Here is a 12,715-nt window from a genome sequence, read left to right on the forward strand (position 1 = left end):
CGTGCAGGATATTACTGGCCCACGCTGTTCAAAGACTCATACAATTACGTAAGGAAATGCCAAGTCTGCCACACTGTTGCAGGGAAACAGAAGAAGTCATCCATGCCACTGCAGCCGGTTAACATTGAGCAACCGTTTAGTCAATGGGGCCTGGACATAATAGGTGAGATCATTCCTCACTCTTCTAAACAGCATAGGTATATCCTCACGGAAACTGATTATTTTACCAAATGGGTAGAAGCAGTTCCTCTCAAGACAGCTAATTCTGAAAACATTATTGAATTCATAGATCAGTTTATCATCACTAGGTTTGGATTGCCAACTGCCTTAATGTTTGATAATGCATCATATTTTTTATGGAAATGCAATGACTGAGTTTGCGCTCAAAAGAGGGTTCAAACTGAAGTATTCTGCCAACTACTATCCGCAAGGTAACAGGTTGGCCGAATCAACAAACAAGAACCTAATCAGGATTATCAAAAAGACAGTCGACCAAAACCAAAAGAATTGGCACAAAGCGCTGGTAAATGCCTTATGGGCAGATAGAATTACAAAGAAAGCTTCTATCGGCACTTCTCCCTTTAATTTAGTTTATGGGAGAGAAGTGGTTCTTCCGACTCACCTAGTCATTCCCTCTTTGTCTTTAGTGCAATATATCGATGAAGTATCTACTTCCTCTTTACGATTAAGACAAATGGAAATAATCAAACTAGAAGAGCAAAGAGAACAAGCTAGGAAAACCCATGCTCATCACCAAGCGCTAATAAAATCTTCTTTTGACTCAAGCATCATAACCAGAAAAAACTTTCAGATGGGTGATTTAGTTTTAAAATGGGATAAGACTCATGAAGAAAAGGGCAAACATACGAAATTCCAGAAGCTGTGGCTTCGTCCTTTTCAGATTGTAGAGGTCATAGGCCCATCGACTTTTGTGTTGTAGGATTTGGCAGGTAGAAGAGATTCTTTACGTGTCAATGGACAAAATCTCAAAATGTATTTTCCATAGAAGAAAATTCTTCTAATTTTTGTAGGATAGATTTAATTTTTAGTTTTTATTTTGTTTTGTTTTTCTCTTTTTATGAATAAAACCCGTTGTAAATGATCATTTAAAAAAGATTCATGAAAGAGCACGCCAATTCTCTATCATATTTTGATTTCGCTTGTACAAATAGCAAATTTTTTGAAAATCTGAATTTTATTATTAACAAATAGAGTTAACTTCACTTTGATTACGATGTTAGTCTCAACCTCTAAAAACTTGGACAAAAGCAACTTTTGGTAAAGAATTGTTTTGTATCAGCACAATGAAAGGTATCATCAATAATAAAATAAGTATTCTCTGCAAAACTGTTGTTTTCAAAAACTCTATTATTGTCGTCCCGAGCTTTCTTAAGGAAAAACAATGACTTCCTCCCTTCTAAAAGGAAATTGCAGCATTCAGAGAAACAATCCAAGGAAAACACTATATCTCAAAGAATAAGAGGTCTCATCACGAGCCGACTTATCATGATCACAGATATTATAACTTGCTGACTTTGCCAATACTGTCTATCAAAACAGGGCAACGACTTAAGATTGTTGCAATCAAAAGACAAGAGGTCTCAACACGAGCCAGCTTGTTCAGCAAAAGTGTAAATCAAGTGAATGACTATGTCATAATTTGGCCACCAAACCAAGACATTGTTCTTTAGAGAATTAAAAAAGGAAAAGTGTGTCAAAAAGGATTTTTTCTCTGGAATGTTGAGAGTAACCTCAAGTAGGAAAAAGGATCATTGCTGGATAACATGGTAACCCTATCGAGGCTATGGATGCTTGCGGGCAGCAGAGGCTCTACCTATGACAAATGAGAATACTTTTAAGCCAGTACGCAGAGAAGACCTTATTTTATCTTTAATCAAGACCAAGTAATGTCTGGTGCGAATGCAAGAAAAAGCCTGAGGAAGCAAGCAATTGGGATATAAAAAGGTTGAGACAAAGTATCGTTGACAAGGTGAGGGGTAATCTACTCTATCTGTCCATAACAAAATTTAGACATATAAAAATTTTTGCTGTTTCGGAAGTGAACGGTCAATAGAAAAGCAGAGATAACTGGTTCTTCATAGTGAATCGCCATTGTTGTGCTCACCAACAACCCCCCTCTTTGTTTGATATTAGTAAAAACATCAAGCAAAGGGGGACCCTTAACCAAAAATCCAAAAAAATATTTTGTTTAAAAAATCTTTTGTATTAACTCCCTAAGAGCTATATCGCGTTGCAAAGGTAGAGAGAAGCATTTTCCCAAAGCGCATAAATACACTGAAAAAGAGCGATGCGAGAACCCATCGCGTCGCGTGCATTAAAAGTGCTCAAAAAGGGGAAACCTAAGGAATCCCCGACGGCCGATATGCGACATCGCACGTCGCAATGTCGCGTAAGCAGCACAGAGTGATAAAGTGAAAACCTTGCGATCTTGCGATCTTGCGAACTGCGATCTGCGATATTGGCAATTTGCGATAACACTTAATGACGTCGCAGTCCTCGATACTACGATTCCAATCGCAGAAAGGACTCATCGCAAGTATTCTCCGACATAAACAGTAAACCCAAGATTGAGCGTGCACCTTAAGGGAAATTAATGATCGCATGCTTCAGTATCCAAGAATGATTGTATCGCGTTTTGCGAAGAGTCAAATCATGATGAGTGTCATAATTATGCATTCATTAGAACTTAATGCTTTCATGTCAATCTTTTCGTCATTTCTCTTCTTCTTTGCGTAAACTGCAAGACATGTAACTGATATAAATATATATGCAGGAAACATCTAAGGAAAAGAGGAAAGCGCCAATGGGGTAACAGAGAGAAGATGCCTCCGCAAATGGATGCTGCATGCAGCAGGACCGCGGATTCCAGAGTATCGTCCAACAGGCACTGATGAAAATAGACTATCTAAGACTCAGAGTCAAAGGCACACAAAAGCAGCGTGTTTGCAAAAGATCTTGAAGCTCAGACTGGGTAAAGCAAAAAGAGAAACGCAAAAGAAGGAGGACGCTCCAGAAAAGCCTGGAACAAAGAACGGAAGTAATTCTCGATACAGGGGATTGTCTAGACAACGCGACTCCTAACTCATTAAGTCATTTGCACGACCGGAAACCGAAATAGCAACAACAAAATCAGTTCGAAAGGAACCTGGGTTGTACTAAGTATACGCACAGCAAATACACCCAGCTAGAGAAAGGTTTTCGAAAATATCTTCTAGTCTGTCAGAAAGAGGTGCCAGCTCTTGTTATTTCTAATTTTCAAGCTCGAACAAAAGGAAAGGACAACCAGCCGACTCTTTCAGGGTGAACAGCGCATTGCTTACAACACTAAGGAGAAGATACAGAAACGGTTAGAAATTAGATTTGATTTTTAGAAATAAATTTGCTTTTAGTAAAGGGGCGGTCATTTGAAGTTGTTCCCTAAATTTGTGTAAGTATGATTAATTAGTTATTAGTATTTAACCCTTCTCATGGCATTTGGAGAAGGGTCCGGAATTCTGTCAAAAAACTTGTCCTCAGAACATGCACTTTTGCACCCTCGGAGGGGGTTTTTGATGAATGGATGGATCGATATTTATTTATGTTTGCATTTTAATTTCTGTTACTGATGTTGCACTTTTGTACTCTTAGCAGATATTAGAACAAGTAGAAATAAATCATTATTGCTTGAAGTTTATTAGTGAAATCAGTCGTAAATGGTACTTTTATCTCTTGACTAATTTCTGCTTATATTCCTAAAGTGATATGCAGCTGAGTTCTTTATATGTTAATGTATGAATGTGTGTATTACCATTTGGCACTTCTGTACGGTGTAGTCATTTGTTTGTGCTTGACATATGAATAACTAATTATGCGATATGCTACTCACAACTGTTTTGCTTAACTTTTTATGCAGAATGGTTTATCTTAATGGATTTCTATTCTTATGATAGTTGAATGATCTTTATTACCAGCTATTGTTCGAAATCTTTTTAGATCGCATAATAGAAGAAAAATACCTCGGGTTAGCATAGATTAGATGTATTGTTTTTCATTAGATTACAATAGCATAGAGTTAGTTTAAAAGTTAGAATTAAATTAGCTTAAAATACCCCTAGATCAGTACCATCAAACTCTACACACACACACACACCCCTCACATTGGGAAACTGGTCCCATTACCCCCAGTCAGACCCGCTACTCCAAACGAGAAAGGAGCCGCCAACCAGGTTCCGGACCGGGTGGGTATCCCCCTTGTTGTTGACCCGATTTCGGGGCCCTCAACAGGTCCCTAGTGAGCCACTTGCCCAGGTGAAGGAGTTGGCCTGGTTTGACAACTCGATCTAGTTGGATCCTTTGCTGTCGAGTGTTCTTGATCTGTATGTCCATGATCTGATCAGTTTTGGCTTGCTCCACGTAATATGGATTTAACTCTATAGGTGTGAGTTGTTCTACAATGTCAGATCTGTCCAACAATGGTGGGAAGTATGGTTGAAGGTGGTCCATATTGAACACTAGGTGCATGCCAAGGAATGGGGGAATGCTGAGCCCAAATGTATTGTTATCCACGGCCTTGGTAATGGTTTCAAGACCATATTAGAGTGGCCTGCGTTTCTGATAGGCTATAGTGAGGCATCCCTTCTGCAAATGCAACAAGACATTGTCGCCACCCTGAAACTTATGTAGCTATTTCTAGGAAAACTAGTGTCCATTCAGAGCTGTTATTCCCACTAAGACGAGTAGCTATCTTAGAAAAAAACAATACAACGTAACTTGTGTTTTCCTTTATGAGAGATAGATGAGAGAGAAGCAGAGAGTACCAACCTTAGTCTTTCGTTTGGCTCCTCTCTTGTTTCCTCTCTCCTTTGATAGAGCTTCGCCACTCCTTTCTCACTTGTCCTGCTTCAAAGAACACCTGTAGAGTCAAAGCAGCAAAATACCATCAAAGCATAGAGATCTATAACCATAAACAATGTAGAATCAAATCTACATTAGCCATACAAATTCATACACAAATACAAGATTCAGAAATATACAAGTATATGGAGGAAATCTCAAATAGATTTATTAATAGAAGTAGTAGAAGAGAGGATTACAACGCAGCTGTCTGATCCAGCATCATCCTCCCAGCATGAAACCCCTCTTCACCTCATGAGAATCTGTATCACCCAACAATACAATGTTTCAAAGAGAAACCAACAACACTTCCTTACAAATTACAAAATTCCAGCCTCTAGATCTCTAGGATGAGGGATCCATATAAAAATATTTGTAGGGGGGTGAGTCAGCTTCTGGGATTTTGATTAGTGTCATTTCACTGATAGTTCTTGGTTCCACTTCAAGATTTCATGATCTCTTACTCATCCCTGGGTGAGTTCAAAGAGGCAAGTGTCATCTGAGAAATTTGTAGAAGATTCTCTGGGTTTTCACCTAGCAAACTGCCTCTGCCATTTGTATGCTCTCACTCATTGCACCCTACAGAAGGGCCTTTCAGTATGAATCACAACCTTTCTATGTAGCAGGTGAGATGCATCACACCCTTAGCATGGAGCAGTCTGTATGGTCTAGTTTTGACCAGTTCTGATCAGTTTTTCAGGGAGAAATTTTGGGAAATTATGTAATCAGTTGACCTTGATCCTTTACGGTATGAAACAACACTTTTAGGGGTTTGAGAGCCCTTGATTTATGGACATATATGATTGGGGTTGCAGTGACCAAATATGTCTATAATAGTTTCCCCCTAAAGCATGAGGTCGTAAATATTCTGATGTCGGGTGAAATTCTTTATCATGAGGATCTGAGGTTTTTTGAACTGGAAGGTGACTTGTAATAAGATACAATACAATACATTATCTTCATAATATTTTCATGTTCTAGCTGAGGTGGGCATTCCCATGCTCAGCTTTATAAATTCATTTTCATGTACATAGGACAGACAATCGTCTATGTGGAAGACTGATGATTCTGGTAGAGCCATCATCCTTTAGCTTGGATGATTATCTGTGCAGCTATGATGTACATTTGATGTATTTATTTTCCTGAATATATCGCAGCCCAGATGGATGAAACTAGATCTGGGGTCTTCAAACTTGTTCAATCTTCGCCCGAAGTACAAGTTAATCCATGTGAAAAGATGTTCTGATGTCGATTATGGAAAGACATCGCCTGATTACCAGCCAATGATGTAAGCTGTTAACAAGTGTGAGAGGAATCACCGATAATGATAATGACCGTCAAGGTACTACAGTACAATTCACGTGGTGTGAATACATGAGTCGATGTTGAACACCATGCGAAATCTTTTGGTCGAAGTGAGAAACTTGCCATTGAGGCATGCAAGCTTCAAAGTACTGAAATGGTTGTTCCTAATTCAACTTCTTCGATAATGAGCTGATGTCGACAATAAGTGACCCATCGTAGGAGGGCATTAATGAATCCCACATCTACGACACGGAACAGATCAAATGATTTTGCGGAGGTGAAAATGATCTGATGATACAAGGTTCAGGGTGGTGGTCATGAAAGAATGGAGCGTGAAGGTATTGCAGTGGATGAGGCATTAGCTGGCTTGGTGAATTCTCTGAGCGACTTCTCTTGAACATATCGGTGGCACTGAAATGGATTAGTAGCATTAACCCCAAAATGGATGGTACAGAGGACCAATGGTGATATGACCGGTGAACGGAATAGCCCAACCTGACTCAATCATGGTGATGGAATGAAAGTATCATGTTCAAGAGCGACCTGCTACCAATGAAGTTCTTCAAGTTTTCTTCCCTTTTTCCCCAGTCATTGCTGGCCAGTACCTCTTTATTTTTTTCAAGCTTGAGGAGGATAACATATGCTTGTTTAATAATTTGCCCTTCGGGCAAACCTATCACTATGTTTTAGTGAGCCTAGTGATAGTGAAACTCGCTCTTTTTTGTATGGAAAAGTTTGTCGCTATTGTTTTAACGAGTTTAACGACAAAGATAACTTGGTCCCTTTCAATTTTAGAGAGTCTAAAAAGAGACGGAAAGGAAACTCCATTAGTTCTTTTTTGTAGTATAATCCCTTAAGTCTGAAAAAGTATAAAATAATACGAAAGGGATGACTTTTCTGATCACTTCAGCGAGCCGAAAAAGACAAGCGCTTGATCTTTTTGTGTAATGATCCCTCAGATCCAAAAATATTAAAATCTAGAGCAGGGATGGAACTTCCAATCACTTTAATGAGCTGGAGAGGCCAATTGCTGGGAAATCTTTTGATATTTTACAAGTCTAAAAAGAGCTTAAAGGAGACTCGTTTTTTACGAACGGGTGATGTATTCGGATAGCAAATAGTTCCAGGTAAGGTTTGGAACTTTTCAATCATGGTAGTGCAAAGAAGGATGCTAATATCAGCCATCGCAACTGTTCCTTAAAAGGGTAAACAATCAAGTGGAGGCGTATGATCGGCTAAAAAGAGTGGAGGTGATGGTAAGAACACAACCAAAGCTCAAAAGCTGATAGCTATGCATTCACAAAGTTTATTTACCGAAGGTGGGTCCATTTTTTAATGAGCTTGAACTTTGGGGTAACATATGCCCATTGCTAGGTTTATTTTTTAACGAGCTTGAACTTCGCGTAAACCTACTTGTGCCAGTCATATATTAAGGATGTCTTTCATCAGTAGGTTAGGCTTTTAGGGAGCGTGCCCCAAGCGCAAATTTGCTCCAAGCCTTTTGTATGTAAGCTAGGAATGACCAACTACTTTCCTAAGGGTTAAAGAACTACTGAGGTTAGGTAGGATAGTTTTGGTAGAAAATATTTCCTTTACATTCCAGGTGCCGATGGCCCTTGCGAAGGTGAATGGTTGACCAAACCAATCACCTAACTTAAAAGGTTGAAGTTAGTAAAACTACGGGGTTAGAGTTACGCTCGTCACCTTTTACTTGCATACAAAAGGTTTGCATGCCCCCTGGTATAAAGAAGAATAAATTTTCCAGGTTACCATATGGAAGTTCTTGCACTAAAGCAATATTGTTCCATCTGCATAGCAGACAAAACACTCCCTTGGCTCTGTCAATTGAAATAGACAAAGGTGAATGGTGTGAGCTTCCAATCACATAACCTTTGATGAGGGAATTTTATTCCAGACTAATCCCATTTTCCTAAACGAACGGGTGTGTCAGACTAGTCATATATCCTATGAGGAAACCTACCTTATATCTAAGGTTTTCTTGCCGAAGCAGACCAGGGCGCATGCCCCCTGGGTTTAGTCACATTCACTGAATCACTCGCAATCATCAGGTGGACAAACTGGAGGTTGATGAGACATTCCTTGTGCAAAAAGATGATTTAGGGATGGCATTTGACTAGTAGTTGTGTTTGAACCAGGGAATGAAAGATGTCAATGAGCTGGACCATTTTTCCTTCATACGGGAAACACATCACTCGAAAGAGAGGAAACAATAGCTCCCATGCTATAAATGTAGTCATGCCCAAGGAGTAGATTGTAATCTAGAGGCCCTTGGACTACCATCACGTTTAGATGAACAGTTTTCCTTCTCAAAGTTATAGGCAAATTTGGAAGTATTTCTAACGATCGACTGGTTCGTTTGTTGAAGCCTGACAGATTTCGAAACTCAGGCAGAAGCGATGGCGAACCAAGTGCTTTCCAAGCAGTTGAGGATAGGATACTCACAGAAGCCCCTTCATCTATGATAGTACCAGCTATGATCATTCTGTAAGCTTGTACTATGATTTAGAATGGTACATTAGATGGTAGGCAGGGTCTGACTAGTAGATTACAATCAAAGGAAACAACTAGATTGCTTGTTGGAGGGACAAAATAAACAATCGGGTGAATCTCTTGAACTGAGGAACTTCCCTCCTATGGTAGAGGAATGGGTAGATTTCCCCCTTGTTCATCGGATTTTGTGTTAACAAAAAGAATTTGAATGGTGTCGTTCTCATTCTCTTTAGAGACTGTATCATCTGAAGATGGACTTTCTGAAGACAAAACTAGGTCGACTGCAATCTCGACCTGTTGACTTTGGTCTGGTGTTGACTCAAAAGGTTTATCTTCAATGACAGGCATTTCGATCGACAACAGAGGTGTGTCAGTCAGATTTTCAACTAGCGATGGAGTTGGTAAGAGTTTCTTGTATCCAGGAGAAAGTCACTGTGGTGAAGCAGGACGGTTATCCAAGACTCTTTTAGCTTTTTCTAGGAAAAGGCAACAGTGGAGGGCATGATTGCCTTCACACAACCTGCAAGGAAATTTAAATGTTCCCTTTTTCCCTTTGACTTCATTTTCACTAGTTGGCGGTGCACTCTCAACATGATTGACAGAGGTTGAAGACACCAGATTGTGCAAGCTAGGAGATCAGTCTCTTAAGATCTGCGGGATGCAGGGGAAATCTCGATGATAGTGGTCTCCTTTGCAAATGAAACATAGAGATTTCGGTTTGGAAGGTGCAGTGTGTGGATTTTTTCCAGATGGTCCATGGTTACCCCCTTTCACCATTGGCTTCTTCTTCTTCTTCTCCTTCCCTTTCTTCTTCTTATCAGTTACTTGGTTTTTAGTGTTACTAGTTTCACCAAGCGAAGAAGAAGAAGGAGAGGGATAAACAAACGAAGTAGTAGGTGGCGGAGCAACTTCAGTGTCATCTGGTTGCTTATTTGATTGCTGAGGATTTACGGTGTTTTAAATGACAGAGGTCGAGAATAGCCATACTGGCAATCCAATTGTGAATGCAGCCATGTGTGGAGCACCAACATCTCCCCAAGAGGAGAAAGGACTAGGATTCCTCCCAAGGGGAAATCCTTGATTGGTGGACTCCATCTCTCAACCTAAGACCAATGAGGGAACATTGATGTTATTCCAAATTAAAATAAATTTGATGATGCTTTGACACAACTTGCTCTTTTAATTTTTAAAAGTGGAGTAAAAGCTAAATATGACTCTAGTCGCCTTCGATTTCTAATGAGCCTAAAGTGGCAGGTGCTCAGATGGACCTTTTCTTTTAAGGAGTCTGAAAAGGAACGAAAGTGACTACTCTGGAAATCTAGACAAAGGGATTACCAAACCAATCGCAAAACTGTAATATACACCTCGGTGGTAAATTATAGAGAAATTACCGAGGACTTTACGTATGACAGTCAATCTTCCTGAATGTTGTGTTCAGTGCATTGCGATCAATAAGGCGGTAGACATGGCTTCCTAAGGATAAAGGATATGAGCCTATTGTGGTCTCCCAATATATACTCGATGGTACGTGGTAGCACAAGTCCATACTGGCACTTGTCATATTAAAGAGGAGGAATCACCAAATATACAATTAAAAATGATAGTTACCAGGCTTTACGACGCTGGAGTACATCTCTAGCCTAGACTTCTATATGTTGTGAATTAGGTTCCAAAGCATTTTTATGTTCATTGAGGTTTATTTTATAGTTGAGCTTTCTTAAGAAGTTTTCCTTTCAAGGTTCACCACATAATGTAGATGTAATACTCCTAAATATGCAATCTAAAATGATAAACAGTCATTTATTTTCCTTTAGCAATGAAAATCCTAGCTACTAAGGAAAGGAAAATATGATTCTTTCAACATAGATCAGAGAGCACGCACTAAATGCACTCTTCCTAAATCAAATTCGGCATGCAGTATAAATGCAAATGCACATGCATGTATTTGTTTTTTCAGTTCCCTTAATGTGAGAATGGCAAAAAGAAAACTAAATGCAAATTTGAACTACTTTTCTTCAAAGCGACACTTTAACAATTTCTTTTCAAAAATGAAAGGAAGACTAAGACGACACTTTCTCTTTCGAAATGAAAACTATTTTCAATACTTCAAAGAATTGATAATTCAAATCAAATACAATGTCAAAAGTGTAATCGACTATCTAAAAGAAGAAGACTTTATGATACTCTTTTTCTTGACTGAAAACGATAGTTGCGACACTTTCGAATCAAAACACGACAGTTCGATTAAGCTACTATTTGCAAAGGAGGACTGTAAATGATGAAAAAAACATTAAAAACATTCACAATTCCTTATTAGTGGAGGCTAAATAATGTGAAGGAAGAAGGATTCAACAGTGATATACTGATCATAGACAACAAAACTACTGAATAGAGCTGAAAACAATGAAGAAAAAAAACAAAATCTAGAGGCAGAAACAGTCTCATTCAATCATCGCACTTGTCCTTAAGGGAAATAGGGATGCATATCACCTACAACACAAGGCAAGTTCGATGCATCCAGATTGCTAATGAGAGGCAGTGCGATGGTCCAGGGACAAGACTGAGCTTGGTTTTCACCCACAGTGTGCAGTTAAGTTCATGGATTTAGGCTGAGCTAATGATAGATAGTAAACACAAAGTATAGAGGCTGATCTAATGAGGTTATTGAGATACCACCAGGGCACTTAGGATGTTTTCAAGTCAGATGTTCAGTTCATAAACCAACCCAGAGATTGACTGAAGCAATGTTGATCCACTTTGCAGTTGCATACCAAAAGCAGTTTGAAGGTTAGCTGGCTTAACTTCAGGCTCTGTCTGTAATTTATAAAGCAAACAACAGTAACAAACAAACAAACTATTTTCTCCCCAGTGGAGTCGCCATTTTCTTTTTGGGAAAACTAGTGTCCATTCAGAGCTACTAGTCCCACTAAGATGGGTAGCTATCTTAGAAAAAAACAATACAAAGTAACTTGTGTTTTCCTTTATTAGAGATAGATGAGAGAGAAGCAGAGAGTACCAACCTCTGTCTTTCGCTTGGATCCTTGCTTGTTTCCTCTCTCCTTTGATAGAGCTTTTCCACTCCTTTCTCACTTGTACACTTCAAAGAACACCTATAGAGTCAAAGCAGCAAAATACCATCAAAGCATAGAGATCTATAACCATAAACAATGTAGAATCAAATGTACATTAACCATACAAATGCATACACAAATAAAAGATTCAGAAATATACAAGTATATGGAGGAAAACTCAAATAGCTTTATTGATAGAAGTAGTAGAAGAGAGGATTACAACCCAGCTGTCTAATCCAGCATCATCCTCCTAGCATGAAAGCCCTCTTCGCCTCATGAAAAGCTAGATCACCCAACAATACAATGTCTCAAAGAGAAACCAACAACACTTCCTTAAAAATTACAAAATTCCAACCTCTTGATCTCTAGGATGGGGGATCCATATATAGATATTTGTAGGGGGATGAGTCATCTTTTGCGATTTTGATTAGTGTCATTTCGCTGATAGTTCTTGGTTACACTTGGATATTTCATGATCTCTTACTCATCCCTGGGCAAATTTAGAGAGGCAAGTGTCATATGAGCAGTTTCTAAAATATTCTCTGGGTTTCCACCTAGCAAACTGCCTCTGCCATTTGTCTGCTCTCACTCATCGCACCCTACATAAGGGTTTTTTAGTATGCATCGCACCCTTTGTGTGTAGCAAGTGAGATGCATCACACCCTTAGCATGGAGCAGTCTGTATGGTCTAGTTTTAACCAGTTCTACGAATATTTTTAGGGAGAACTTCTGGGAAATGATGTAATCAGCTGACCTTGATCCTTTAGGGTATGAAAAAACACTTTTAGGGGTTTAAGATCCCTCGTTTTATGGACATATGTGATTGGGGTTGCAGTGCCCAAATATGTCTATAATAGTAGCACCTAATGATGATCAGGTCGCTACGTGTACTTGGCATTTGATTTCTCCAGAATGTCATGGACCTGTTGGTGGAT

Source organism: Pinus tabuliformis, chromosome X (genome assembly GCF_031772625.1).
Source record: "Pinus tabuliformis cultivar Carrire ecotype Pingquan chromosome X, CPIR1, whole genome shotgun sequence".
In the NCBI taxonomy this organism is placed as follows: domain Eukaryota; kingdom Viridiplantae; phylum Streptophyta; class Pinopsida; order Pinales; family Pinaceae; genus Pinus; species Pinus tabuliformis.